The 13883-nt window shown below is 43.5% G+C and overlaps 1 protein-coding gene across 8 annotated transcripts in view; it reads right to left on the bottom strand.

Moving 5' to 3' along the window:
- Positions 1-13883, bottom strand: part of fhit (fragile histidine triad diadenosine triphosphatase) — a 1076873-nt gene that overhangs the window by 896696 nt on the left and 166294 nt on the right. For 5 of the 8 annotated variants that reach the window (XM_078209536.1, XM_078209533.1, XM_078209537.1 and 2 more), the window contains one exon: positions 10039-10107. The exons of the other annotated variants lie outside the window; for them this stretch is intronic. The gene's annotated coding sequence lies outside the window, so the exon portion shown is untranslated. The remainder of the gene's footprint in view (positions 1-10038; positions 10108-13883) is intronic. 8 annotated transcript variants of the gene reach the window in all.

Raw genomic sequence — 13883 nt, 5'->3', positions numbered from 1 at the left:
GGAATGTTACTTGGGATGTTACTTGTATCTTCTGCAGTCTTGACCGATACAAAATACTTGTTCAATTCATCAGCAATCTCCTTATTTTCCATTATTAATTCCCCAGACTCAACTTTCTACAGGAACAATGTTCACTTTGTTAATTTTTTTCCTTTTTAAATATCCTTCAAAACTCTTTGTATTTGTAGCTATTTTGAGCTAGCTTTCTCTCTCACTTATTCCTCCTTATTAATCTTTCAGTCACTCTTTACTGATTTTTATACTCTTGTCAAATCTTCTGACTTCCCACCTGTCCTTGCACAATTATATGTTTTCTCTTTAGAGTTGACTGTATCTTTAACTTTTTTAGTTAACCTGTAATGATGGTTCCTCTCCTTGGATTTTTTTCTTTCTCATTGGAATACATCTATTTTGTGTATTCTGAAACAACCCTTTAAATGTCTGCCACTGCATCTCTGTTGACCTCTCTCTCAATTTAATTTGTCAGTTCACTTTAGGTAGCTCTGCCTTCATGCCCTCATAATTGTCCTTACTCAAGTATAAAATACAGTCTTGGATTCATTCTTCTCTCCCTCAAAATGAATGTAAAATTCAATCAAATTTTGATCACTGCTACCGAAGAATGCCTTCACTACAATGTAATTAATTAATCCTATTTTGTTGCATAATATCAGGTCTAGTTATAGCCTGCTCACTGGTTGGTTCCAAAACATGCTGTTTTTAATCAACTATCCTGAAAACAGTCAATGAACTCCTCATCCAGGCTACCTTTGCCCATCTAGTTTTAGCAGTCAATTTGTAGATTAGAATCCCCCATGATTATTGCCATACCTTTCTGACAATCTCCCATTATTTCTTCCTTTATACTCTATCCTATTGTGTTAGTGCTGTTAGGAGACCTGTGCACTATTCCTCCAAGTGGCTTCTTGCCTTTATCATTTTTCATCTCCACACCAAACCGCTTCCACGTGCTGGTTTCCTAATGTCCCAGGCCACCTCCTATATAAGGTTTATTTCGAACAGGCCTTGCAATTCCAATTCTAAAAATATTTGCTGCAGACTTAAGTTTATATTTGTATTCATTCTTTCATATAATTCATCAAAGAGTTTTGTGCCCTTGACAAACCGAAAGAAATCTCTGATTTAAAGCACTTTGGAAAGAGCCTTACAGTGTTCATTTTGCATATAATCCTTCTCATCTTATACAGAGTACATTGCTGCTAAACCTACTCAAAGTATTCCACAGGTGTCTTGAGTGTCAAATGTTGTCCTGATCGTAACTTGCAATAAACCCTAGAAGTTAACAGGTACAAGGTACAAGACAAGTCCTTAAATATTTTTTTGACTGCAAAAGATGCACTATCTTCAAAGCGTTAAATCAGTGTGATGCATTACTGGGCTTTCATAATCAGGGCTCATATTAACCTTTAACATCAAATCAGTTGGTTTTTTTGGTTGGTGGTTGTTCCATGTGGTGGGTAAAATGACTTCTGCCTGAATCCTTTTCTCAGAGGAATGACATCAGATGGCAAACCAGATGACATAATACGCCACAATATGCAAATACATTTTTTCATATATCCCGCTTCTCCTAATAAAAGAAACATGTTGCATGCACCATAATTTGCAGCTACATTTGCACAGCCTAAAGAGAAATTCATCACCTGCGAACCAAAAACTGTTCATTCCAGTCTGTCTTCCTTTCATCTCTACACATGCATTGCACTCTTAGTTGTTGGTAAAAAACAGGAGCGGCAGTCTCTCAGGCGCATGCCACACTGCAATCGTGCGGCGGCACAGTAGCACAATGGTTAGCACTGCTGCTTCACAGCGCCAGGAACCCAGGTTCAAATCCCGCCTTGGGTCACTATCTGTCTGGAGTTTGCACATTCTCACCGTGTCTGCGTGGGTTTCCTCGGGTGCTCCGGTTTCCTCCCACATTCTGAAAGACATGCTGCTTAGGTGCATTGTCCCGAACAGACGCCGGACTGTGGTGACTTGGGGAATTTCACTGTAACTTCATTGCAGTGTTAATGTAAGCCTTACTTGTGACTAATAAATAAATAAACTAAATAGTCTATAAACTATAATCCTCCCACACTCAGTCACTTCTTTGGAGAGTAGTGAGTTGCGCACCAGTATGGAGAGGGAGGAGGGGGTGGTGCCTAAATGCATGGTAAACTTGGCTTCAGAGCGCTTGGGCACCGTTTTGCATGGGTGCCCCAATCTCACGATGCACAGGGAAAATCCCCTCTCCGTCCCCTCAAAGTCATCTGGCCCCTCTCCCCTCATTGACGGCATGTTCCCCCAACCCCTCTCTGACGGGTCATCAGCATAGAGGCCCCGATCGTGACCTCTGACATGCCCTCCCATCAGGACCCCCATCAGGACCCCTGACATGATGCACTCCCCATCATAGACCACCTGCATAGTCCCCCTGTCATAGGCTCTATCCCCTTGGTGCTGCCCCTGGCAAACTGGCAGTACCCAACTGGCACTGCCAGCATGCCTGGTTGCCTCCCCGCCAGTGTGCCAGATGGGCTCCTCTTGGCCATGCCCCTGTCAATCCAGTGCTTCCATGGCCTTGAAGCCCCTCAGTGTGGACATCATGCCAGGTCTCAACTAGTGGAGACCAGTAGTGACTCACGCCAGCGTGATCCCCAGATGGAGAGGTGGGAGCATTCCGGGCGGGGGGAAAGATCATGTGCCAAACCTCCTAATGAGACTGAAATCCAGTCAATATGCAAATCAGCCTCGTGTCATTTCTGGGCATGATCTGGTTTGCGCCATTGGAAAGATGCTGAGATGATCGCAAACTGTTTGGCTCCGGCCGCGAAAACTATTTTTAGGCCCACATGCTATTCTCCGGGATTGGCGCAATCTGTGCCAGGTGCGGTGAGGTCAGGGAATCGCCTCCATAATCTTTGGCTTTCAGACCTCCTAATTGTATGCATGCGGGTTGTTCTTGATTGTTCATCTGGGTGTTTCCTAGTTCGGTGTTGCCTCTCCATGGAGTGACATTGACATGGCAAGTGTTGCTGCTCATCCGTTAAACTTGATGGGGAGCATTTGACGTCTGGTTGGTCTGTTCCTTGTTCAGTTGGCAAAATCAATTCATCATCACCAGGTATCTGCTGCGAACACACAACTTCCATGGTTACTTGTATGATCTGCAATTCCAACAATATATCTGGTCATTCACCATCACTGAGTTCAATTGAGTTGACAACTACTTTACACAGGTTCCAAGTTGCCAAGTGGCTGACATTTGTTGAGTGCATTAATGCTCGCACTCTATCCAGCTCTCCAATCCGCAACTCTGGCAACAATTCTGTTGCTTTATCAAAGTGAAATTTGGGTGTGGCATACTAGTCACTTGAGTGGACTACTTTCCATGCTTTCAAAAGGTGTGTTTCCCCACTTCAAGATTGCCTTGTACACATCTATGCTGAATGTACTTGGTTTTTTGATAATGCCTTTGGCAATTTTCACTTCTGTCTTGACCTTTCCATTTGGCCAGTGACAGTGTGGAGATGATGTGTAGTGCTGAATTTCCCAATCATTCATAAAGTGCCTGAATTCTTGGCTTGTGAACTGAGGGCCATTGTCGCTCATCACATTGTCAGGAATGCCAATGACAACTGGCATTCTATGCATTCAAGCACGCTGCGACATACTGGCATCCCTCGATGTCAACTGGTCTAGCTCACAGTAGTCTAAATAGTAGTCAACAGTGACAACATAGTCAGTTCCAAGAGAGTGAAGAGGTCTACTCCAAGCTTCATCCAAGACCTATCTTTGTATTTTGTGAGGATCTATTCAGCGGTCAATGGTTAGGCACTTTTCAAAATGCTGCAGATCCCTTCTGGTATGTGGCCGGTTAGTAGTCCAAGCTTTTGAGTTGTTTCAGTTGAGTTGAACTTTGCTTAGAGTCTCCTATCCAGAACTGCAGATCTTCTTTCTCCCATTGCAATCGCTCCCAATTGAATTTGTCCTCTTGGGGTGAACATTGTTCCATTATACAACCTCAACTTTACCTTCAGCTTCATTTTTGGGTCACCCCCTTGAGCAATTTTACAGGTCTGTGAAGCTCATGATGTCGCATGTAGCATCAATCTCTAGCTGACACTTCACATCAACATGATGCTCTCCTTCTTCAGTCATCATTCCAACAGTCACAAACAATTTTTATCTTGGGATTTGAGGGTGCCAACCTGTTCCAGGTGTAGAGCAATTCACAGAATCATCACTGACATCCCTCCAACAACCACCTTTCTATGAATGTTTTTCTTCTTCCCAGCAAAACATTTGTGCAAAATGATTCAACTTCTAGTAGTTAGGTCACTGCTTTCCCCATGCTTATCTTTTTGCGTGGTATCTTCTGTAATATATCCATCCAATATTCTGGCCTTGATCTTTCTGTTGGTCCTTTTGTAAATAGTTTTTGCTTTTCTCCATTGTCTTGTGCTTGGAAGGCCTGAACTGCCTTTCAGCAGAATGAGAAACCTCATTAGTTCACCCATCAATACTCTTCAGCTGATGATTGACCACTTCAGAGCTTGTGCAAATAATAACTTGCTTGAGAGTAAGTTTCTATTCGCTCAGTAAATGTGCCCTCACAGTGGGATCCCTTGTACAGAAGACAAATCCTATCTCTGATCAGATCGTCCTTCAGTCATTCAAACTCAAGATTTAGCTAGATATCCCAGTGTAGTGAATATGAGCTCTGCTGCTGAACACAGAGTTCATAAATAACATTCGAAGAGAATTCAAAATGGGTCTTCAAGCTCTCCAAAATTTCACAAGACTGGCTTTTCTGCTCCTGAGATCTAGGGTGCAGTAAAGATTGTATCACTGTTTCCCCAACAATAACAACAGAGTTGTTATTCTTATCTGTTTGGATTTTTGTTTAACTCTGTGGCAATTTCACAGTTCGACCAGTGACTGGAGGAATTTTCAATTCATTCTCAAGTCTACCTTCATCAACATCAGTGCTGGTACTGCAATATTCAAAGCCAAAATGACTCACCCAGAAGTCAATGTCGTGTCCAAAATTGCAGACTGAATTTTTAATTATTCTCTGTCATTTCTTATAGTAGCTGGATATCTTACTGCTATCAGCATCCATTCAAATTCAGCTCCACACTCCTGACACCATGTTCCATATGGTGGGTAAAGAGCTCCTGTCTAAATCCTTTTCTCACAAAGGAATGACATCAGAGGTCACGTGACTTAGGGATCACATTACTATGCCAAGACACAGTGCACAAAGGTATTTGTGGGTGGCATGGTGGCACAGTGGTTAGCAATGCTGCCTCTCAGGACCAGGGACCCGGGTTCAATTCTGGCCATGGGTCACTGTCTGTGTGGAGTTTGCACATTCTCCTCATGTCTGCGTAGGTTTTCTCCGGGTGCTCCGGTTTCCTCCCACACTCCAAAGATGTGTGGGTTAGGTTGATTGGCCATGCTAAATTGCCCCTTAGTGTCAAGGGGATTAGCAGGGTAAATATGTGGTGTTATGGGAATAGGGCCTGGGTGGGAGTGTTGTCGGTGCAGGCTCAATGGGCCGAATGGCCTCCTTCTGCACTGTAAGGATTCTATTCTATGGATTCTATTTCTCCAAATAGTTATGCTGAATAAAATAATGTTAGTTTATTTCAGGTCTGTAAGAATTTCGAAGGGACAGGATAGAGTGTTAACTCAGAAAAGTGCCATAGAAGTATTATGTATCTCATAAAATCTTTTGAAATAGAGAAATCTTTCAAATACATGGATGGTATTTAATGAAGGTGACATCTTGCCTGCTGGCTGAAGAGTAGCGAGAGCTCCACCTCCTCATTTCGGGACAACAGCAGGCCTTACCTAGGACCAAGGACTTATCTGTCCTCCTCACCAAGAACTGCCCTATTGAACAGCAGCACTATCAGGGAGGCAGTGGCTGATGCCAGTACAATATCCATCCAAGGCCTAGGATTGCCATTGTATCCGAGGCCACAGCTACTGATGGCAGGAATGGGATCATGAGGTGGGGGTTGTGGAGGAGGTAGGGTGGTAGGTTGGCAGCAAGGGCAGGGTGTGGCTCTCAATAGGCCACCCCTCACTGATGTTGCATCTTTTGATCAAGCACTGTATCTGAATGAGGAACCCACACCACCATTCCCTCACAAGTAACCCCACACAGGTTTGCTTGTCATGTTCCCTGCAAGGCGAGATCGCCTCCCATCGTTAGGTTCATATCAATGGCAGTGAGATGAGACCCTTATGTGGGCCTCAGAGTCTGACCTGCAACCCTCCCACCCAATTAATTGCCCCTGCGCCACCAAATTCACTTTGGGGAAGTGCATGAAATTCTGTCCAATGTGTTCAAATTGAATTCTAAGTTGGTGTTGCATTTTTAATGAAGGCTTTGGTCCAAATTTGAAAACAGATCTGGACAGCTGAATTGTTTATGGTACTGTTACCTTTAGATTTTGGGCAAGTAGTACAAGAAAGTAGATTCAAATTAGTATTTTGTTTCAACAAAAAATTTTGAACAGTTCTCTTATTTCTTAAAATACAATAACTCTTATTTTTTAACCAAATAATTCTTTGCAAATTCTTGGCTACTTGGTAGCCCTTTAATTTATTGGTCTGAAAGGAAGTAGAAATTAAGAAAATATTGGCTTGCTTTTCACAAAACCTAAACACAATATCCTGAATATTGAGCTGTTAACAGTCATCAGACATCATGGGGTAAGTTTTCTAGTCCCGCCCGCCACGGGAATCGTAGCAGGCGGGTCAGAAAATTTGACGGACCATTTAAAGGTCCTTTGACCTCAGGCGGGAATTTCCGGTCTTGGGATGCGTGTGGCTGGAAATTCCACCCCATGAGAGATATTACATGGTGTTATGTTTTATGCCTCAGAGACAACACACTCCAAGTTCTATGTCTGCAAGAGGAGTTTCAAACACCAGAACTTATACAATGCAGATTGCCAAGTTATTTTTGTGTTAACATAGTAAAATAACACAAAGAAAACTGTCTGCTGTAATGTGGTGTTCAGGAGTGTATAGAATGCAATTAAGCCCACAACTGTCTCATTGGATTTCAACTCAAACATACAAGCATGGACAGACTGGGAGAGGAGTGCTGTGGATGGTAGATTTAGTGCTAACTGATGAGGGTGCAGATCTACCACCCACTAATTATTGTCTGCCAAACAGAGGTTTTAATTCTGCAAGAAATGCTGCTTGACAAATGCCCCACTATAGGCTCTACTTTACCGCAGCACGACATCAAGTGATAGCATAAGTGCAGGAACATTATTCTTCGAGGGAGGACGTGCATGCTTTGACTTGGAGAGTGTACGTTTCATAAGACCCAGCTGGGAGACCTCAAATGTTTTTGAAGCCTATTCCAGCTCTGACTGCAACTTACCAAAGTGAAAAATTCCATCTATTGCATAACTATAAGCAATAAGATTAGGGAGAGTGCAGGAGGCGAGGGGTCTGACTCAACTCACGTAAATTTTGTTATGCTCCCTCTTGGACCAACTTTAAATGTCACAGCTGCCTCTGAGGTTCTGACCTCTAGTCAGGTGCCTAACTTCCCAATATTAAAAAATGGCTGCCATGATTATTCAACAACTCCAATAGTGTTGCATATTGCAACCAAAAAGATGGTAAAAGATGACATAACAAAAAACAAAGAAAAGTACAACACACGAAACAGGCCCTTCGGCCCTCCAAGCCTGCGCCAATCACAAAGCCTGCCTAAACTAAAACCGTATGCACTTACGGAGTCCATGTCCTTCCATTCCCATCCTATTCTATGTATTTGTCTAGCTGTCCCTTAAATGCCGCTATCGACCTGCTCCCACCACCTCCCCAGGCAACGCATTCCAGACATTTACCACCCGCTAAGTAAAAAAACTTGTCTCGCACATCCCCTCTAAACTTTTCCCCACACATCTTAAACCTATGTCCCCTAGTAGTTGACTTTTCTACCCTCGGAAAGAGCATCTGACTATCCACTCTGTCCATGCCACTCATAATCTTGTGAACCTCCATCAGGTCACCCCTCAACCTCTGTCGTTCCAGTGAGAACAAACCGAGTTTATCCAACCTCCCTTTATAACTAATATCTTCCAGACCAGGCAACATCCTGGTTAACCTCATCTGTACCCTCTCCAAAGCATCCACATCCTTCTGGTAGTGTGGCAACTAGAATTCTACACAATATTCTAAATGAGGCTAACTAATGTTCTGTACAGCTGCAGCATGACCTGCCAATTTTTATACTCAATGCCCCAACCGATGAAGGCAAGTATGTCATATGCTTTCTTGACTACCTTATCACCGCGTTGCCGCTTTCAGTGATCAGTGGACATGTATGCCTAGATCTCTCTGCCTATCAATATTTCCAAGGGTCCTACCTATTTACTGTATAATACCTACATGCATTGCATCTTCCAAAATGCATTATTTCACACTTGTCCGATTAAACTCCATCTGCCATTTCTCCACCCAAGTCTCCAACCGATCTATATCTTGCTGTATCCTCTGACAATCCTCTTTACTATCCGCAACTCCACCAATTTTTGTGTCATCTGTGAATTTACTAATCAGACCAGCTACATTTTCCTCCAAATCATTTATATATACTATGAACAACAAAGGTCCCAGAACTGATCACTGTGGAACACCACTAGTCACAGCCTTCCATTCAGAAAAGCACTCCTCTCTATTGCTACCCTCTATCTTCTATGGCCAAGCCAGTTCTGTATCCATCTTGCCAGCTCTCCTCTGATCTGTGTGACTTCACCTTTTGTACCAGTCTACCGTGAGGTACCTTGTCAAAGGCTTCACTGAAGTCCATGTCTGCAATATTCACTGCCTTTCCCTCATCTATCGCATAGTTGGACCTTGTTTTGTTATGTCTAGAAATTCTTATCCTGTGTACTCTTTAACCTACAAACATTATCCTATTTGCAAAGGTTGCCTGAAGCTGCAGACCAAGATTTGACTGATTACATTAGCTACTTCCTTAAATAGTTTTGTTTGCAATTCAACTAAGGTGAGTGACTTTTATCCTTTCAGGGCTTTCAATCTGTCCACTGTCTTCTTGTTTTATCTCTCAATCTTAATATTTCCTTCTTTCTCTTTGGAAGTTTCATATTTTGTAAAATACTTGGTTTCTTCTATGAACACTTGACAGGAGCAAGTCATTTAGAGTATCTGTCATCACTTGACCACTTGATGTCAAGTTGCCATTAGGAATCAGTGGTTTTCCTGTTTCCGTGACAATTTATTTCCTTTCTCAAAAAATACTACCATTCTCAAAAAGCACACATTGAAGAAGAGGTCCAGCACAGAATAACCCGTAACAGTGCAGCCTTCCAAAAATTGGACAACCGGATCTAAAGCAAAGGTAGCTGCCAAGATAGGATGAAAATAGGAAGTAAATTGTCATGGAAACAGGAAAATCACTGATTCCTAATGGCAACATGATATTAAGTGGTCAAAGGATGACAGATACTCTAAATGACTTGCTTCTGTCAAATAAAAGGACAAATACTTTCATCTGCAACACTGTTGTTGTCACCAACCTATTCAATGGCAGTGAGATCTGAGTCACCGATCAAAAGCATCTCCAGGAGAATTCCCACCACCTGTGTCTCCGTAAGTGGGAAGATAGGTGAACAAACTCCAACATCCTTTCTGAAGTCAATTCCTCCAGCATTGCAACCAGAATCATGCAAAATCAGTTCCACCAATCTGGACATGCATCTACATGCCAAATAAGTGTCTTTTTACAACTTAGAAATGGCACCTGGCTAAAAAGAGGGCAACGAAAACATTTTAGGGTTATTCTAAAGGCCTCAGTGAAAGGGAATTGACATCAGTGCTTGGGAGGAACATGCCACAAACTGTGCCATGCTGCGACACCTCATCCAACACGTCGCAACAGTCAGAAACAAACTGCATAGACTATGCTGTCAAGAAGTTACATAAGTGCAGAGATAGGGCATAGAGCAGAACACAAACTTGGAAACCTACCTTCCTCAGCAAAACTCTAGTCCTCTCTGCCCAAAGACTTGCAGCTCCAGCATTGGCCTGCTGAGTCACCTAAGAACACAAAAATCGTCAATATTATCCCTGTTTCGTGGGACTGATGATGACAATGACTTCGCATCCATGAAACCCTTTCAGGTCATTATATTCCTTTTAATCTTGACTTGGCCAGAATTCTCCAACCTCACCCTTGACTGGGATATCATAGCAATTACTGAAACATGGCTAAGGGAGGGACAGGACTGGCAGCTCAATGTTCCAGGGTACAGATGCTATAGGAAAGATAGAACAGGAGGTAAGACAGGAGGGGGAGTTGCACTTTTGATTAGGGAAAGCATGACGGCCGTACTGAGAGAGGATATATCCGAGGGTTCGGCCACTGAGTATATATGGGTAGAACTGAGAAATAAGAAGGGGGAAATCACTTTGATGGGGTTGTACTATAGGCCCCCAAATAGTCGGGAAATTGAGGAGCGAATATGTAAGGAGATTATAGATAGCTCCAAGAAAAATAGGGCGGTAATAGTCAGAGATTTTAACTTTCCCAACATTGACTGGGACAGCCATAGTATTAGAGGGTTGGATGGAGAGAAATTTGTTGAGTGTATTCAAGAGGAATTTCTCATTCAGTATGTGGATGACCCGACTAGAGAGGGGGCACAACTTGACCTCCTCTTGGGAAATAAGGAAGGGCAGGTGACAGACGTGTTAGTGAGCGATCACTTTGGGACCAGTGACCATAATTCTGTTGGTTTTAAGATAGCTATGGAGAATGATAGGTCTTGCCCAAAAGTTAAAATTCTAAATTGGGGCAAGGCCAATTTTGATGGTATCAGGCAGGAACATTCAAAAGTTAATTGGGGGAGTCTGTGGGAAGGCAAAGGGACGTCTGGTAAGTGGTACGCTTTCAAAAGTGTGTTAACCAGAGTTCAGGGTAAATACATTCCTCTTAGAGTGAAGGGCAAGGCTGGCATAAGTAGGGAACCCTGGATGACTCGGGATATTGAGGCCCTGGTCAAGAAGAAGAGGCACATGACATGCATAGGCAGCTGGGATCAAGTGAATCCCTTGAAGAGTATAGGGGCTGTAGGAGTAGAATTAAGAGAGAAATCAGGAGGGCAAAAAGGGGACACGAGATTGTTTTGGCAGATAAGGCAAAGGAGAATCCAAAGAGCTTCTACAAATACATAAAGGCCAAAAGAGTAACAAGGGAGAGAGTAGGGCCTCTTGAGGATCAACAAGGTCATTTATGTGTGGATCCACAAGAGATGGGTGAGATCCTAAATGAATATTTCTCATCAGTGTAACCCCCTGCTGATCACTATACGGGGCTACTATTTAACTGTTCGATTTACAGGATCCTGAATTCCTAGCAGTTGATGGTGAGCTGGCTAAATTTCCTGTTTACCCATAAATGCCAGTACAGGCTTGCATGAAAAGGATTTGAGTATGTTTAGCGCGGTGCCTCCAAAAATGTTATTGAGATAAACCTTATAATGAGAAAAGGTTTGGAACAACAAGGTAAACGGAATAACAAAAAAATTTAAGAATAAATATAATTAGCAGATATGAACAAGTAAAGAATCCCAACTGAAGATTTTCCAATTAACAGTTTCAACCTGAGAAATGTTCAGAATATCACCAAGCACTTTGAATTTGAAACGTTGGGGCCCATCTGAAGAAAACCACATTCTGTTACCGTTCCTGTCTGATAGTAGTGACACACACACAGTCCAGACGGGTCTACGAGAGGGAAGATGATGGAGCAAGCACACGAGGCAGAGGTGCCGCGAGCTATCTGTGTAGTAACGCAGGTCCAGTGCGCTGAAGGCTGTCCTCCTTGGCAGTCATAAAAAACCAAGCAGTTCTACCTGAGAAAGATTCACTTCGAACTGACTTTTTACTGCCTCTGAAAAGCTTCTCTTCAAAAAACGTGGCTGTCCCTCTTCTGCACACTCCCTCCTCAGCTCTGCAGCTGCTTCACTTCCTGGCGCCTTTTTTTCCTCCCGCCCCCAGAGCAATCCCATTGGCCCAGCCCACATCACTCAACCAACAGCATCCTGTTCACAGCACCCGCTCGGCAAACAGGACACTGAAACCCACAAGGGACAAAGAACACTGGTAAACGTCTTCCCCACAAATTTTCCTCAGTCCCTTACATCAGTATTTACTGTTGAGAAAAGCATGGATGTTAGGGAACTTGGGGAAACAAATAGTGGTGTCTTGAGGAGTGTACACATCACAGAGAAGAAGGTGCTGGAAGTCTTAAAGCGCATCAAGGTAGATAAATCCCCAGGACCTGATGAAGTGTACCCCAGGACATTGTGGGAGGCTAGGGAGGAAATTGCGGGTCCCCTAGCAGGGATATTTGAATCATCGATAGTCACGGGTGAGGTGCCTGAAGATTGGAGAGTGGCAAATGTTGTGCCTTTGTTTAAAAAGGGCTGCAGGGAAAAGCCTGGGAACTACAGGCCAGTGAGCCTCACATCTGTGGTGCGTAAATTGTTCAAAGGTGTTTTGAGAGATAGGATCTACAGGCATTTAAAGATGCAAGGACTGATTAAGGACAGTCAGCATGGCTTTGTGAATGGAAAATCATGTCTCACAAATTTAATTGAGTTTTTTGAAGGGGTAACCAAGAAGGTAGATGAGGGCAGTGCAGTTGATATTGTCTCCATGGACTTTAGCAAGGCCTTTGACAAGGTACCACATGGTAGGTTGTTGCATAAGATTAAATCTCACGGGATCCAGGGGTGGCACGGTAGCACAGTGGTTAGCACTGCTGCTTCACAGCTCCAGGGTCCCGAGTTCGATTCCCGGCTTGGGTCACTGTCTGTGTGGAGTTTGCACATTCTCCTCATGTTTGCGTGGGTTTCCTCCGGGTGCTCCGGTTTCCTCCCACAGTCCAAAGATGTGCGGGTTAGGTTGATTGGCCAGGTTAAAATTGCCCCTGAGAGGCATAGGTTAGAGGGATTAGCGGGTAAATATGTGGGGGTAGGGCCTGGGTGGGATTGTGGTCGGTGCAGACTCGATGGGCCGAATGGCCTCCTTCTGCACTGTAGGGTTCTATGGTTTGGAAGTATCTAAATGGATACAAAATTGGCTTCTTGACAGAATGTGGAGATGCCGGCGTTGGACTGGGGTAAACAGAAGCCAGAGAATGGTTGGAGAGGGTTGTTTTTCAAACTGGAGGCCTGTGACCAGCGGTGTGCCTCAGGGATCAGTGCTGGGTCCACTGTTATTTGTCATTTATATTAATGATTTGGATGAGAATATAGGAGGCATGGTTAGTAAGTTTGCAGATGACACTAAGGTTGGTGGCATAGTGGACAGTGAAGGAAGTTATCTCCAATTGCAACGGGATCTTGATCAATTGGGCCAATAGACTGACGAATGGCAGAAGGAGTTTAATTTAGACAAATGCGAGGTGATGCATTTAGGTAGATTGAACCAGGGCAGGACTTATTCAGTTAATGGTAGGGCATTGGGGAGAGTTACAGAACAAAGAGATCTAGGGGTACATGTTCATAGCTCCTTGAAAGTGGAGTCACAGGTGGACAGAGTGGTGAAGAAGGCATTCGGCATGCTTGGTTTCATTGGTCAGAACATTGAATACGTTGGAATGTTTTGTTCAAGTTGTACAAGACATTGGTACGGCCACACTTGGAATACTGTGTGCAATTCTGGTCACCCTATTATAGAAAGGATATTATTAAACTAGAAAGAGTGCAGGAAAGATTTACTATGATGCTACCGGGACTTGATGGATTCAGTTATAAGGAGAGGCTGGATAGACTGGGACTTTTTTCTCTGGAGCGTAGGAGGCTGAG

The sequence above is a fragment of the Mustelus asterias genome, chromosome 3, assembly GCF_964213995.1.
Source record: "Mustelus asterias chromosome 3, sMusAst1.hap1.1, whole genome shotgun sequence".
NCBI classification, from domain to species: Eukaryota; Metazoa; Chordata; class Chondrichthyes; order Carcharhiniformes; family Triakidae; genus Mustelus; species Mustelus asterias.
Note: the sequence above shows the minus strand (reverse complement) of the source record. Positions and strands in the feature narration are given on the sequence as shown.